The sequence below is a fragment of the Chelonia mydas genome, chromosome 5, assembly GCF_015237465.2.
Source record: "Chelonia mydas isolate rCheMyd1 chromosome 5, rCheMyd1.pri.v2, whole genome shotgun sequence".
Classification (NCBI taxonomy): Eukaryota; Metazoa; Chordata; order Testudines; family Cheloniidae; genus Chelonia; species Chelonia mydas.
The window spans coordinates 23,097,218-23,112,151 of record NC_051245.2 but is presented as its reverse complement, the minus strand read 5'-3'; positions in this window follow the sequence as shown (position 1 = coordinate 23,112,151).

Sequence of the window (14,934 nt, the reverse complement as noted above, 5' to 3'; positions counted from 1 at the left end):
TGTAATCATCTACTGTCTAGATATGCTCCCCAAGATTAAGTCAAATACACACCAATTTAACCTTTAATTATAATAAAATATTGAATCGTAATAGATTCATAGATTTTAAGGCCAGAATCATTGCGATCGTCTAATCTGATATCCAGCACAACCAAGGCCAATCTGACTAGACTGATTAACATGTTAATTATAATAATAGGGTCCATTCACCATTATGAAAGCCTATGTTTTTAGTAGATGTGACATTTAGCTAGAGTTTTCGTCTTTAAATTTAAAATATCTTCTTAGATCAAGGAAGATCTGTTCATGAGCTCTTGAATTTCCACGGGTTATAAACAGAAGTCCAGCTTTGATAAAGCATATAATATACAGTACTCTTTCTTCTTCTGTGTTTCTAAAACACATTCTTAGGACTTTGAAAAGACATTGTGCCTTGTATTAATTTAGCTTAATAAGCAAAAAACTAATACACTAAGAACAAAAAAGAATATTGTTCTCTCAGGAAGAAAAGCCAGGCAGCCTGCTTTCCAGTGAACCAGGTATCTTGCCTTCACTTCTCATTGGCCTTATATAAAATAAAAGAGGAGGGTGAGTGCTCACTCCCCCAGCCAAAGAGGAAGGGACTCCCTTTCATTTAACCTCTGGTACTATACTTTGCTGAATTAAAAACAGTATGCTACACACACACACACACACACACACACGTATTCCTACGTTGATTTAAATACATGTCTATAGTAAAGTAGACTTTTGTGAACTATTTCCTCCATGTGAATGCACCCATTTATTGAACACAAAGTGACATTCCTGGCCCCCTGGGAGTTTTGTCATTGACTTTAATGGGACCAAGATTTCACCCACAGCATTCTGAAGAACAGTGCCAGTGATATCTGTAATTATATATATTTAAAATTCCTGTTCAGCCCTATTTTCAAAGTTATTTTCCCTTGTGAAAAATGCATCTCTAGAGACAAAACAGGTTTTGAACATGAGTTGGGGCTATATGCTGGAAGCAAAGTCTAATTTCCGTGGCACGCTGCCATGTTTCTTTTGATTAGGAAGCTAAAAGCTGGATAATTTCTGAAAACAGGAAGGTATGGCAGCAAAACTTTCTTTCAATAAATTCCTCTCACATAAACACAGGAATTCCACTCTCGACTTAGCTTCTTATTCTCAGTAGGCTCTGCAAGGGCAGGCTGGCTAGGTAAAAGACCCGGAAGCTATGCTACAAGTGCAGGTCACAGCAGACTTGGTAACAGCTAGGTTGCTAGTGTGCGGACGCCACTGCCCATCATGGTGACCGATACAGTCTCATTGTTTCCTTGTTCGCGTCTGTCTGATTTTACCCACCTGTCCTCTCTTGTCTGACACTTAGATTGTCAGCTCTTTGGGGAAGGACCGTCTTTTTGGTCTGTGTTTATAAAGCACCTAGTTCCTGACTAGGACTCCTAGGCATGACTGGAATGCAAATAATAAAAATAACTGGCCTCTCAAGTGATTCAGGCAGGCAACCTATTTCTTCTTCTTTGTCCTGGTCCAGGTAGATTCTCCCCTTTAGGGCTGGTTGCATGTGAATAATAGTGCTGGAAGATGTGACTGAGTGCAGAGGAACGGTGCTGGCACATGGGCCCAAAAACTGAACATGTTTGATCATTAGCACTGATACCAGAGCTCAGAAAAGCAAATTGCTCCTGTAAGCACTAATGCGGAGCTGCCAGGGTGTTTCTTTGCTTTGGCAAGGAACAAAACATTGAGCTGTATACCGTAGGCATCACCAGATTGGTTAAGAGGGCTTTTCAATAATTAATATTCTAAAGTGACAGAGTATAGAAAAAATTCAAATAGCTTTACAATGAACTGTAAAGATCTTTTGTGGGTAAAAACCTCACTTCTTCAGATGCATCTGAAGTGAGGTTTTTACCCACAAAAGCTTATGCTCAAATAAATCTGTTAGTCTTTAAGGTGCCATCGGACTCCTTGTTGTTTTTGTAGATACAGACTAACACGGCTACCCACTGTAAACATCTTGTTCCTTGTGACAGCAAACAGCTGTCAGGAATCTCGCCCCCAACTCCAACGAATAGCAGCATCTTGGTGAAGGGGCTCAGCTGGCTCAGGACACTGTCAGGGGTACTGGGTGGGGTTCAGGGAAAAGACTGGGGGAGGGGAAAAGCAGGTGAATGCGGGTCTCTCAGGAAAGTTGGAGGGCCCTGAGGGGGGTTGAAGGGGAGACAGGTGAAGAGAGGGATTCATGTTCCTGGTGTGTGGCTGGCTCCTGAGGAGAGACTGGCATTACTGGGGCGGAGGAGTGGCTTGTAAGTGTGACTGGAGCAGGAAAGGGGATGAGGGGAATGGAGCTAGGAGCTACTGGTGGGAGGGAAGGGGTTGAGCTGTGGGAAGGAAGGAAGAAGACAAGGAGGGGGTGAAGTGGGAAGCGTCTGGGGGAAGAGCTGGAGACTGCATGATAGAGGCTTGAAGTATTAGTGCAGCACTTGTTGCCTAGAGGTATTATCAGCTCAGCCCATTGACAAGTGAGGCAGTAAGAGGGTGTAGGAGAGGCCATGCCTCCACTGCTTACCGATAGTGATAGGCTTGATACCACCACCTGCCCCGTTGGGGGCTGAAGACTGACACTGGAGACGTACCTCAGCATCCATGCCCTACACCACTTGAGGGGACCACATTGAGAGATGGCTGCACTTGGGGGCGAGGGGAGGCCTGGTACCTCAGGCTCAGACACAGAGGTATGGAGCCAATACAATATCCTGCTTGTACGTCTACCAATGAGACTACTTAACACATGCACAGTCCGCCTCGGGCCACTGACTCATGTGAACCAATGGAATGGAGAGAAAGAGCAATAATTTGAGTTATCTTTGACATAATCACACTATTTAAGAATGACCTGAGCCGAACTGGTACTGACTGTAATTATAATGGTCATGAACGCCACCTGTGAATGGCTTTGCTTAATTGTAACCTGGATTTCTTCACATGTCTTGCCGCAGAGTTTTCAATCATAGGGAAATTTGCAGGTATGGTTCTGTATGGTTCATAAATTAACAGATCAACTTGGGTTAGTTACTAGTGCTTCTGACCAAACAGGCCATTAAATACAGACCACTTACCAGCCAGAATGTTTTTGGTATCTCAAGCAAGCTGGTGCAATCCACCCATAAGCCTCTGATCAATACGGAAAGATCCTTCACACTGGTAAGTTAAGTTAGTAACTTATTCTTGGTTATTTTTCTTGTATTAAACCTCCATTCTCAATGCTTCCTTTAATGGTCAGATTATTTTAACTGTGCAAACTGTGACTCCTTAGAACAATTACACAAATAAATTGCCTATGTTTCTTTACAAACAGTGCCGAGTAGGACTGGAATGTGATTAATTAGTTGAATGGCTTCCTCTGCTTCAACTTTGATGTAGTGAAAATGCTATTACTAGCTCTTCCTTTGATAGAATAAACAAGCACATCTGATATGTATGCAAATATAATATCCCTATTTACATAATTGAAAATCCTGTTAGCTCTAAAACAATTTTTAATTTAAAAGAGGGCCAAAAAGAAGAACAAAGGAAAAGTGTGACCTCAGTGGTACTGTGCTGACGTATCTTCGCAAGAACTGGCATGGGAAGGTCATTTTATCAGAACTGGCATGGGAAACCTGAAGGAGATGTTGCTGACAGTGTGTGTACTCAGATCATAAATAATCATCTGTCAGAAGTTCACTTTTATCTGCATTTCAATTAAGCTTTCTGGGTGAAATTCACCCCTGTGCAGAGGGTCTGCACAGGACCTATGCAACCACTTATGTTCCACTCGACCCCTCTAAATACGGTTTTCAAAAGAGCAGTGTCAGATTTTTAAGTGCTCAAAAGAACTTGACACCCAGCCACTTCCATTGTGACAACTTTGGCCAGATTTTCAAAGATCACCCAGTATGCTAAGCCTTTTTGAAAATCTGGGCATTTGTTTAGGTGTCAAAATGAGAACGGAGACCTTTTGAAAACGTGAGGCTAATTGTGGGTGCTGATCCCTTCTGAAATGCATAGGGTCACATTTTTAAAGGTATTTAAGCTGCCTAAAGATGCACATAGGCACCCAATGGGATTTTCAAAAGCACCTGTGTGCCTACCTTCCATGAATTAGGCATTTAAGTACTCTTGAAAATCTCATTAAGGATCTAGGGATGCAGATAGGCACCTAAATATCTTTAAAAATCCACCCCATAAATCCTATGCTGACTCTTCATGCAGGAGTGAATTCCTCCAGCCAGGGTTAATACTTTAAAGTCAAATCTGGGCTGGCTGTCCAACACCTCCCATGATGTATTTTGGAACATTCTGAAGTTCTCTTCTGGCTTTCATCATTGCACCTACTCAAGGATTAACTTATATATTTTGTTAAAATTAATGAGCATTTGACATAGCCTATCTAAACATACCTTTCAGATACATTCCCCATTTCATTGTCTACAAGATTTGTTGTAAAAAGATTGCTCAAAGAGACCATGGTGAAATCCTGACCCCACAAAAAAGTCAGTTACAAAACTCATTGGCTTCAATGGAGCCAGGATTTCACTCCATTTCTCAGCCAGGGAAAAGCTCAGGGAAATGCTTATGTTCTTTCTTTTTAAGGGGCTGAGTTGGCCTCACCACTAATTTGTTTCAGGACAAGGCCCCACATACATCTCAAAGTTTAATTTAAATGCATTTTTTCTGAGTTATCCCACATTTCACAGCAGTTCTGGTACATTATTTCAGAATGTTACATAGGTGTGTAATGCCGACAGACCCCAGCTGTCGGTGGGCAGGATCGAACCTGGTACCTCTAGAGCTAAATGCATGAGCCTCTACCGCATGAGCTAAAAGCGGTATTGCTGTTAACTAAGGCTGTAGAGCAGACTCATTAATCTGTCTCTACGTGGTCTCGGTGCCACTAGCTGGGACAGAACACCACACCCAGGAGGTGTGTGGTTTACAGTTGCATAATGGTATAGGTGCGGAAAATTGAAAGTACCTCTAAATACATCGAAACAGTCAAGTCATTAGTTACAGCTAACTTACAATGATTTAACTCATAATGTCCTTGCAGTTTATTGGACAGGTCATAAATAGCCTTACCCCCAGTTATAAAGATTCCCTAAAGGAGTGTTGAGTTATGCTTCTGCTAAATGGGACTTAGAGATGATCTACAGTTTGGTGTCAATTTAACTACTTCAGTGCAATTTTTCTGCCAAAATAGTTTAATCGGTACAAGCCCTGGTGTGGATGAAGTTATCGTGAGATGAAGGTGCCTTATACCAGTAGAGCCTATTTTCCATCCCTAAAGGGGACAAACTATACCAGCATAAGCACCTTTAATGATATAACTAACTCCAGACTGAGACTGACCAGGGAGTTAAAGATGTACAATTCTTGCATGTGGACAAAGGCCAGAGAGTCACATCCTTTTGTCTAGTGAGGTTCTACAGTCCATGGGGTTAGATATTTTAGCAAGTGGTGTCAGGGTTGTTTTTTATGTTATTATTCTTGCTGGACTCAACTCCATATTATCAACATTCTGGGAAAAATACAAAAACACCAATCTCACCTACTGGCTTGGTCCAGACGTTTGTTCATCTGGTATAGTTCCAGAACAGAAACTGCACTCCATGCTTTCTCAGCTTTATGCAGCTGAAAATGTCTGGCTGTAGACTAGGGAGGGGAAAGGGAACAGTCTAGAAGGAGCTCAGGAAATAGATCAAATTATTTTGAAAGTTTACACTTGCAGGCTTTTCCTTTCCTTTATTTAAAATTCCTAAGGCAAATGGTACTGTCAGACCCACACTATGAGTTTTCATTATTTGGCTTCATTTATGCTACTAGGGCCAAATCATTTCCAAAGTACCTAGCCAATGTAACTGGTTCTCCAAAGCAGACTGAGGTGGAAGAATCCTCTTTCAGGCAGCAAAGCAGCACGGGAGTAAAGTAATGTTTAGTCTGTGATCTTTTTACTTTACAGTTTTTGCCTTTGTGTATTTCATTTATCATCAAAGTGCACGGCACCTCTAGTGGTTTACCATATCCTCTCTCATTCACCTGTTGAAATCTTTGTGATCTGTATTAATTTACTCCATTTGCATTTTTCTTTATTATATGAATGCAGATTTATGGGACCAACTTCACCATGGCGTAGGTGGGAATAACTTCCTTGATGTCAATGGAGTTGAGTCTAATTCTGAGGACAGTGAATTCGACCTAGTGATCCATTAAGATCACTTCTTTTAAAAAGCTACAAGAAAAGAAAGAAATATTCCTGTCTCCTCAACTCAGAAAAAAAGCTGATTTCTCAATCTCCTTTCATTATTCCTTGTCAGTAGAATGAATCTGGGTCACATATTGCCAAGAAAAGAAAAGAAAAGAAAAGAAAGAAAAAGATATATTGCCAAAGACATATTGCCAAGAAAAGAAATACATTTCTCAGGTGCATCTTGAGCTTTCTCCAAAAACTGAAGAGGTAGTTACACACTTAAGAGGTGTGACATTTTATTTTGTGTAATAAATATTACTCTACTTTAAAAAGGTAGAAATTCCAATATACCAAAGCAGCAAAGAGTCCTGTGGCACCTTACGAAAGCTTATGCTCCAATACATCTGTTAGTCTATAAGATGCCACAGGACTCTTTGCCGCTTTTACAGATCCAGACTAACATGGCTACCCTTCTGATACTCAACATACCAAAGTTACCCTGCAGCTGGGACATGCTAAGGTTAGGAGTTGGGCAGGTGGAACAGCAGGTAAAGAGTCTCATTAAAAACCAGAAACCCCAAGTGGGCAGCAGCTTTAGTTTTAAAACAAAATTAGCAATTGCCGGACGGCGGTTCAAGCAGCTTGGGCATAATAAAATGAGTTTAGATCTGTTACAAACACTCTCTCCTTCAGTGCTGTAAACTTCTAGAGTTTGCAATAAAAGAAAACATTTCCTAGCTATTTAATTGTGAAAATGACCAGGAAGCCCTTACTTTTAGTTAAAACAAACCAAAAACCAAAACAATTTAAATATTGAGAAACTAATTTGAGAGTCTAGTTTTACTAGACAACCTCCTGTTTTAAAAAAAGACCACCCCAAAATATACTTAGGCATACTGAATGTAATTCTGCCATTCCTTTATTAAAAGCCTGACTCCCCTAGGCAAGCTATTTTTGTTGGTCCCTTGCAATGTCACAGCACAGATTGCTGTTAATACAAGTAATATGTTACATGACTCTTGCTTGCTAAAAGGTCTCAAAAATGAAGGTATTGAGACCACTAATGGTAAAGCAGTAAAATTCCACCTGTCCTGCATGCCCTGAATCTCAGTGAGTAATAGTGGGGTTCCTACAGGACAGTTGGAACTGTAAGGCTCCAGGCCTCTATACTCAGACCAAGACCAAGAAGCAAAAGAGGCATAGCACTAAAGCTGATATATAGATGGCAGCTAAGGGGTTACTAAAGTGCCTTAAAACAGAAACATCATTGTTCAAAACAGCATGTTCTGTTTCACGTGCAGAGCAGACATTTCTGACAGCAGTAAATTCTTTTGAGGTTCTCAGGAAGGATTTACAATATGAAATGGACAGTTTCACATGGCGTATTGCATATGCAAAACTTGTTTTTTCTCATACCATGCAGATATTTCATTCACTTGTATAGCTTAATATTATCCCTGTTTTAATATGCCACATTCTTTTATCAGATGATAAACTGCATTCTTGAACAATGGGATTTAGGAGAAGTTTTCAAAAATGCCACCCTGCTGATCTAAAGGTGAGTAGCAGCCTCTCATGCCACTAGGTGCACTAATAGATTAGAGCAGAGCACTAGTAATCAGGACACTTTGGTCCCAGTCTCAGCATTTTGACTGACTCACTGTATGACCTAGGACAAGCTATTTAATCTCAGTGCTTCAGTTTCCTCATCTCTAAATTTGGATCATACAATCTCTCTATTTCACAATGGTGATATCAGGTTATTGGTAATTTTGTCCCTCCCCCCCAGTAAACTGTTGGAGACAACAGATCTGAAATTGCACCATTCAGAAACATAGGAATTTTATCACCCACTTTAATTGAAATGAAGGACACTAGTGTGGCTAAGGCACTAGCCTAAGACTCAGGAAAGCAAGGTTCAGTTCCTCACTCTGCCACAAACTACCTGTGGGACCTTCAGCAAGTCACTGAATCTTTCTCTGATCCAGTTTCCCCATGTGTAAGATGCAAATAATGCTGCTTTCTTCCTCTCATCCTTTTTTCTGTCTTGTTTATTTAGACTGTAAGCTCTTTGGGGCAGGGACTGTGTCTTACTAGGTGTACGTACAGAGGCTAGACAGGGTCAGGTCAGGCTATGCCTGCTACCGTAATTAGAGTAGACGGTACTACCTGCAGCTCATCAACCCCTCTGCCTTGTGGGTGAATTCGGGAATATGTAAGGCTATGAGAACAAACTCAGACAGAAAATCTGTCGTGGAGCCCCAAGGATGGTCAGTTACTACCATCTTAGTATCTTTCCGGCAACTCCTGCAGTGGACTGGATACCAGATGTATTGGTTCTTCCTCTCCTCTGGATTTTACTGGTGACGCCGAGAGTGGGGTCCTGATGCATGGGCAACTCAGGGCCTCGATATTATCTGCCCAGGCTTGCGCCCCGGAGAGGTACTCCAGCTCTTTACTACTCAGGAGCGCACACCCATGGACTCGAGACTGAAGGATGCCTACTAGCCACCCGTTTGTGCTCTCTCAATCGTGTCCTCTAGACGGAACTTCATACAAAGCTATAATAATGGCCCAGGCTTTATTAGAGAGGGGACACATTTTAGTCTGAACGAAAGCGTGTGTGAGCAGCCACAACTGCTGGATAATCTAGGTTGTGAGTCTGAACATACCTCGCCACAGCTTCCATGCCCTGCTTTACAGAGGGTGAATAAAGCATCCTGGTTGCTACGAGAGAGCTCAAAATCGAAGAAAAAACAATTTTAATTTTAATATGAAATCTGTTGAAAAAAAGACGAAAACACCACGAACCAGCCTGGATTTAGTGATGTGCCTCCCAAGAGTCCTACACCTAAACCCACATGTATCTAATAGACAAAGCTCAAAAGGTTCAAGTTCAGTTCAGAAAAACATGGCAAAATTCAAATGCTTTTGAGGGGCTTGCTCAGCAGGCACTACACACAACTGTTGCAACACAGTCCTTGTATCACAACAGGCTACAGATCTCTCCTATCTGGTGGAGAGTCTTTTGGCAGTCTGCTACCATACCTAACACTGGGCCTTGTCTTCAGAAGTGGCTCACTCCAGCCTTTGGTAACTTTAGGTGCAAACCAAGTACCTGCTGGTACATGCTAGCAGTGTAAAGGGACTGTAAAGTGGGTGTACATTTACACCCAATTTAAAGCCTCTTTGCACTGCCAGTGCAATGTAGAGGGGCCTTCGTCTACATGAGAATTGGGCCAATGGCCATATGTTTTAAACGGTTGGTAATACAAGAGGAATTGTTTGACTGATGCAAAGTACTTTGGGTCTTTAGAATGGAAAGGAGCTCTATAGATCTAAAATAGTTTCTTTGCTATTCATAATTTTGGTTGTCATAACTAACACAGGGTTGAAATCAGTGGAAATTAACATACAGTGAAGGCCCTAAAAAAAGTCAACATGTGCTCTGGTGAGGTATAATGCTTACTACAGTACTATCATTCACTAAGCTTAGGAATGAGTGGGAGACACAAATTATAGGGTATGGTAAATGCTGACTTTCCCAGGGGACCCACTGTAATTGAAAGCCAGAGACAGGCAGCTTCATGGGTGAAATAGAAGGCTTAAGACTGAGCTGTATTCCTGGGAGTTGTCAGGAGCTTAGGTTGACAGATCATTTCACATCTTTTAGCTGTACATTTCTAAACTGTTTCTTTACACATATTTCTCCACTCCATAAACTATTTTAAATGATACTTGGATTGCACTGTGTCACATTCCTGTAAAGATGCCGGTAGTTGAGGCTAGTCGTTCACTTCAGAGCAAACATTACTATTTAAGGAATATTAAGTGTCTCTTTGCGGCTGTGGCATCCATCTTCACATCTTACCAAGACCATAAGACTACTTAACTCACCATTATTATTTATTCATAATATTATTTGATCCATGGTGTAAATAGAAACACTAATTTTGGAAATCTCTGGGTGTGATTGGCATTAAACCCCTATGGCCTGATGTGAGAGCTGCTGAGCACCCTTAATGCCTATTAATGACCATGGGAATTGAGTGGGACCAGCACCTCACAGATTCGAGCACCTAGATAATTAGGGGCCAGATTCTTGGGGGCAGCCACCCTGCACAGAGTGCAGGTCACAGGGCTGTGTGCAGAGGAAGCTTAGATCTGTCCTGTGCGTTCCTGTGATCCTGGTACTGTTCTGTTAACACCCATTCCCCTGCACTTCATTAAAGCAGCCTGAGAGCTGTACTAGTTTATGCCAGCCCACAACATTCACAAGGGCCAAAAAATCAGCCCAGGCTCAGTGTAATGCAAGCAGCAGGGTGGATGAGTGGCGTGAGGCTGCCTACAGTGTTTCTTACACAGGGGTGATCTAAGTACCAACAGCTATAGAGAATTTATACTGCATAATCTGGTAAATACAGGAGACATTAGTGACAAGACTTCAGCTTGTACCCTGACTTACTGCCATTCTACTTTATTTAATAGTTCCAAAGCACAGGAGAGACACTGTAAATATCAAGTGTTTCCTGTGGCTGAAATCAGGTTTTGTTGAATATTACATTTGGGTTACATACTGTAGCTAAAGAGTTGATTCTCATAAGTCTGATTCCACAAAATTGAATATGGACAATTTTGCTTAGCAAATGGTTGGATTCAGACAGCCCTTTGAAGAACAACCTCTAATTCATACATCCACTAAAGACATCAGAATACTGGGGAAAAGGGACATGCCACCCATACGCTCCTATAATTAAGCTCATGGCAATGATTTTGATCTTTTTTCATGCATAAGGTCATGGGAAAAGGTTGCAGATCCAGCTTCTACACCGATCAAGCTAGGTGACATCAAACATGTTGACCCCTGCAAGCATTTTTAATTAATCAATGGGTGCCTTTCACGGAGAAGAGGGAAACTCCCATTGTGTTATCTCTTTTTTCCTTCCTACCTCTTCTTTTATCCTATACCCACCTCTAGATTCCCTACCTGTTCCCCCAAAGAAATGAAACCTAAAGCCTAATTAAAGGAGAAAGGAGAAAGAGCCCATTTCCAGTAGAAACATTTGGGGAGGGGATCAACTTGAGGGCTGAGCCAGTGCTGAGCAAAGTCTCAATCAGCAAATGAACTGTGGAGCCCAAGTGTATGAACCTAACTTAAGCACCCTTACCAAAGGCTTGCTGCAACACCCATTCCAGTCAATAAGACTTTGTCAACGTCAGCAGGTGCTGGATCAGGCATCAAGTGAACAACTCAGAAGGGCCCTGCACAGAGATGGCCCAATCAGTATTGCCTGTCCTTTTCCACCCTTCAGTCTGCTCCTGGGACAAGTTAGTTTAGAAAAAATAAAAATCCTCAGAACTAGGGTTGGCCTCCGCTGCAAGTTATTTGACTTTTTAAATGCATTTGCTATGTCTGCTTCAACTTCCTTTTGTTTTCACTTCCCATGAACAGTCTAGTGGCAGGAATCTTTGCAGAAAGCCTGAAGCTTACGTGAATATTGCAGAACATTCACTGAAAGTGAATTTCAAATTTGTAATTGTAATGTGCCCTTCTTTAGTCATCAATACTCATCTGCAATCCTGATTCTAAGGCTTCTCTTACAAGAATGGTCCCTTCTGGATCTCCACACTTGGGACAACTGAATCTATGGTCTGTGAGCTTGGAACCTTCTGGAAAACAGTGACTGTTAGACCATTTTCCCATCCCCTTCAGGTAAGTTTCCGAGAGCATAAAAGGAACATCCTGAAGTTCCTTTCAACTGTTGAAGGTACAGCAAACTTGGAGCAATCCAGGGCCTGTCCACTTAAAACTTATGTGAATTTTCCACCACCCCCCCCGCCCCGAGCACCACAGCTATGTCAACCTAAGCCCTGCTGTAGACACAGCGAGGTCTATGGAAGAGTGCTTCTATCGATCTAGCTGCCAACACTTGGGGATGTGGAGTTCCTATAGTGATTGGAAAAAACCCTTCTTGTAGTCTACATCCACACTATGCGGTTACAGAGGCATAGCTATGCCTCTGTGGCACCTATAGCGTAGACATGGCCACAGTGTTCTCAGCACTTCCCTGGTCACTTTCCCCCACAACACGCCTTTTTTCTGCCCCTTTGGGAGCTCTGTTTTGTACATCACTGGTTAACTAGCCAGGCTGTCAGGCTTCATCTGAGGTCATCTTTCCCTCCCTGCCTCCAAGGTTGGTCTGTTAGGCTGATTCTTCCTCACAGATGTTCTCCCTGTTTAGGTTCCATTGACTCCACAAATAGCATAGCTGAAGTGGCTAAGTGTATGTCTATACTGCAGTTGGAAAGTGATTGCAGTTTGGGTAGGCAGGCATACCCATGCTTGGTTTAATCTAGCTAACACGGCTAAATGAACAGCAGTGAAGACATGGTGGTACAGGCCTTGGTGAGGGCTAATAATGCAAGTATGTATGCAGTATGCTGTGCAGGGTCATTTCAAACAGCACTACATTAAAGCACACTAGAGAAAATGTAGCGTGCACCAGCAGCGTCACCTGGATCAATTAACGTCCAACACGTTTGTGCACTTTAGATATCACACCACCCAGAGCGTAGGGTGACCAGACAGCAAATGTGAAAAATGGGGATGGGGAGGGGCAGTAATAGGAGTCTATAGAAGAAAGAGACCCAAAAATCGGGACTGTCCCTATAAAATTGGGACATCTGGTCACCCAACCAGAGTGTGCATTACCCCGCTATGTAGACAAGCCCAACTCTCATTTTCAAAAGCAACTTACGTGATTCTGAAAATGTTACCCCATCTCACAATATTTCTGCCTGGTGCCTGAAGTAGACGTGAGATACTGTTTCTTACAAGATTTCCAGCCCAATTTTGCAGACACAAGGGATTTGGTAACTCAGATAAGCTCAACAGAAGCAAATGAATTTTTGATACTTATCCAAATGAACACAACCTCCAAAGCTTTGGAAGCTTGCTGACCACTAATGACCTCCTCTGCGCACTTATATATTGCAAGACAGACTTTTGAGTTGCTCCTCCAGCTCTCAAAATGTAGTAAATCTTTCTGTTTTAAAAAAACCCTTCAGTTGTTAAGGGCAATACACCCTCAGTCAAAGGCTTCCTGGGTTTGTTTGTGAGGTTGGCTTGAGGGGTGGGGGCTTGCCTTAATGTTGATGATCTTCTGGAGTCTTCAATAACTGGCTTGCAGCCAATCTGTCTCGGATGGACCACCCACCCTTCACAGTGACATCACAGGACTCCCTGAGCTTGCATGGCTCTATAACAAGAAAACCTTGACTAAATACCTTTGACCGCACAGCTGTTGAGCCAAGCAATGTAAGCCCATGGACTGGCTTCCATCGCTCTCAGCATTCCCTGACTCTGATTTATTTTTCTTCTGAACAGCACCCCTCAATAACAAATTTTCTGTTTGGTACATTTGTGATAAGAAAATAGTGCTCCAATAGCTGACTCGTGGCTTAGCTTGCAGCTGATCCATTACAGTCCAAAGCGTGTTATACTTGTATTAGAAAAATCTGGCTGAGGAATGAATGGAACATTGAAAAAAATACTTGCATGTCACAAAGTCTGTTGAGTGATCACCAAGAATGCATTCCACCCCTTTGAATCCAATGGAATGCAGCATGCATGGGATTAGTTCATTTCTCACCTCATCACACTCTCTCCTCTAGTGTTTCTATAATACTTTACTTGCACTGAGGGTCCTATTAACCTTGATCCCTGGACACAGCCTTCCTTGAGGTTACTTGAAGATGCACATTGAAAACAGTATATTATCTTTAACTGTCAGAGTCAGAATTTAAGGCCAGAAGGGACTACTTGACAATCTAGTCTGACCTTCTGTCTATCACAGGCCACCAGCACCACGCAGCTCCCTGACACTAATCCCAACAATTGAAATGAAACCAAAGCATTGCAGCCCACAGGATGCTAAACTAGACTGGTCCTGTTTGATAGTGAAAATGGGGTTTATTAAGCTTCAAAGATATTTATTTCAACAAAGTCTTGTAGAGATGGAAAAAAATTGTAGCACAATCGGCCAAAAAGAGAAAGTTATTAAATTAAAGCTCCTATATTTAATTTCCACAAATACTTGTCCTCTCAAGAGTTTAATGATGAGGCCACTACTGTCCATCAAGGCCTTGTCTACACTAGTATTTTTCTTAAAATCTCCCATCTTTATACTGCCAATATTAGGAGCAACAATGGGAATGTTAATGTAGGCAGAGCCCAGGCAGCTGCCAAAGTTTGAACATTCAGGTCATCTAGACTTGTTAGGAGCAAAGTAAGAGGACAATGATGGTCAAAAAGCTGGCAGCTGGTATACAATACGATGCTCATTGTTGCTACCAGTGGTGAAGCTGAAATGGTGGTAGAACAGTGAGAGTACATAAGAATTAAGTTCTGATCTAGACACCATACCACAGCGTATTTATGCTGCATGGTAGCAAGTAAAGGAGGGGTTCCCATGCATATTCACCAGTGTGGTCATTGCAGGCTTTTGTGACTGGTATTTTTGGCTCTTCCTGCCTAACAAAGGGCTCAGTTCTTCCAATAAAGAACAACCCAGTGTTGGAGTCAGTGTGGAGCTGCACCATCCTGCGGGGAGCTCTGGTAGGAACACAGCCTCAGTTCACAGCAGCTCCCCAGTACACTGCATGAGCATATCCACTGTTGTGACAATCCAGGCATG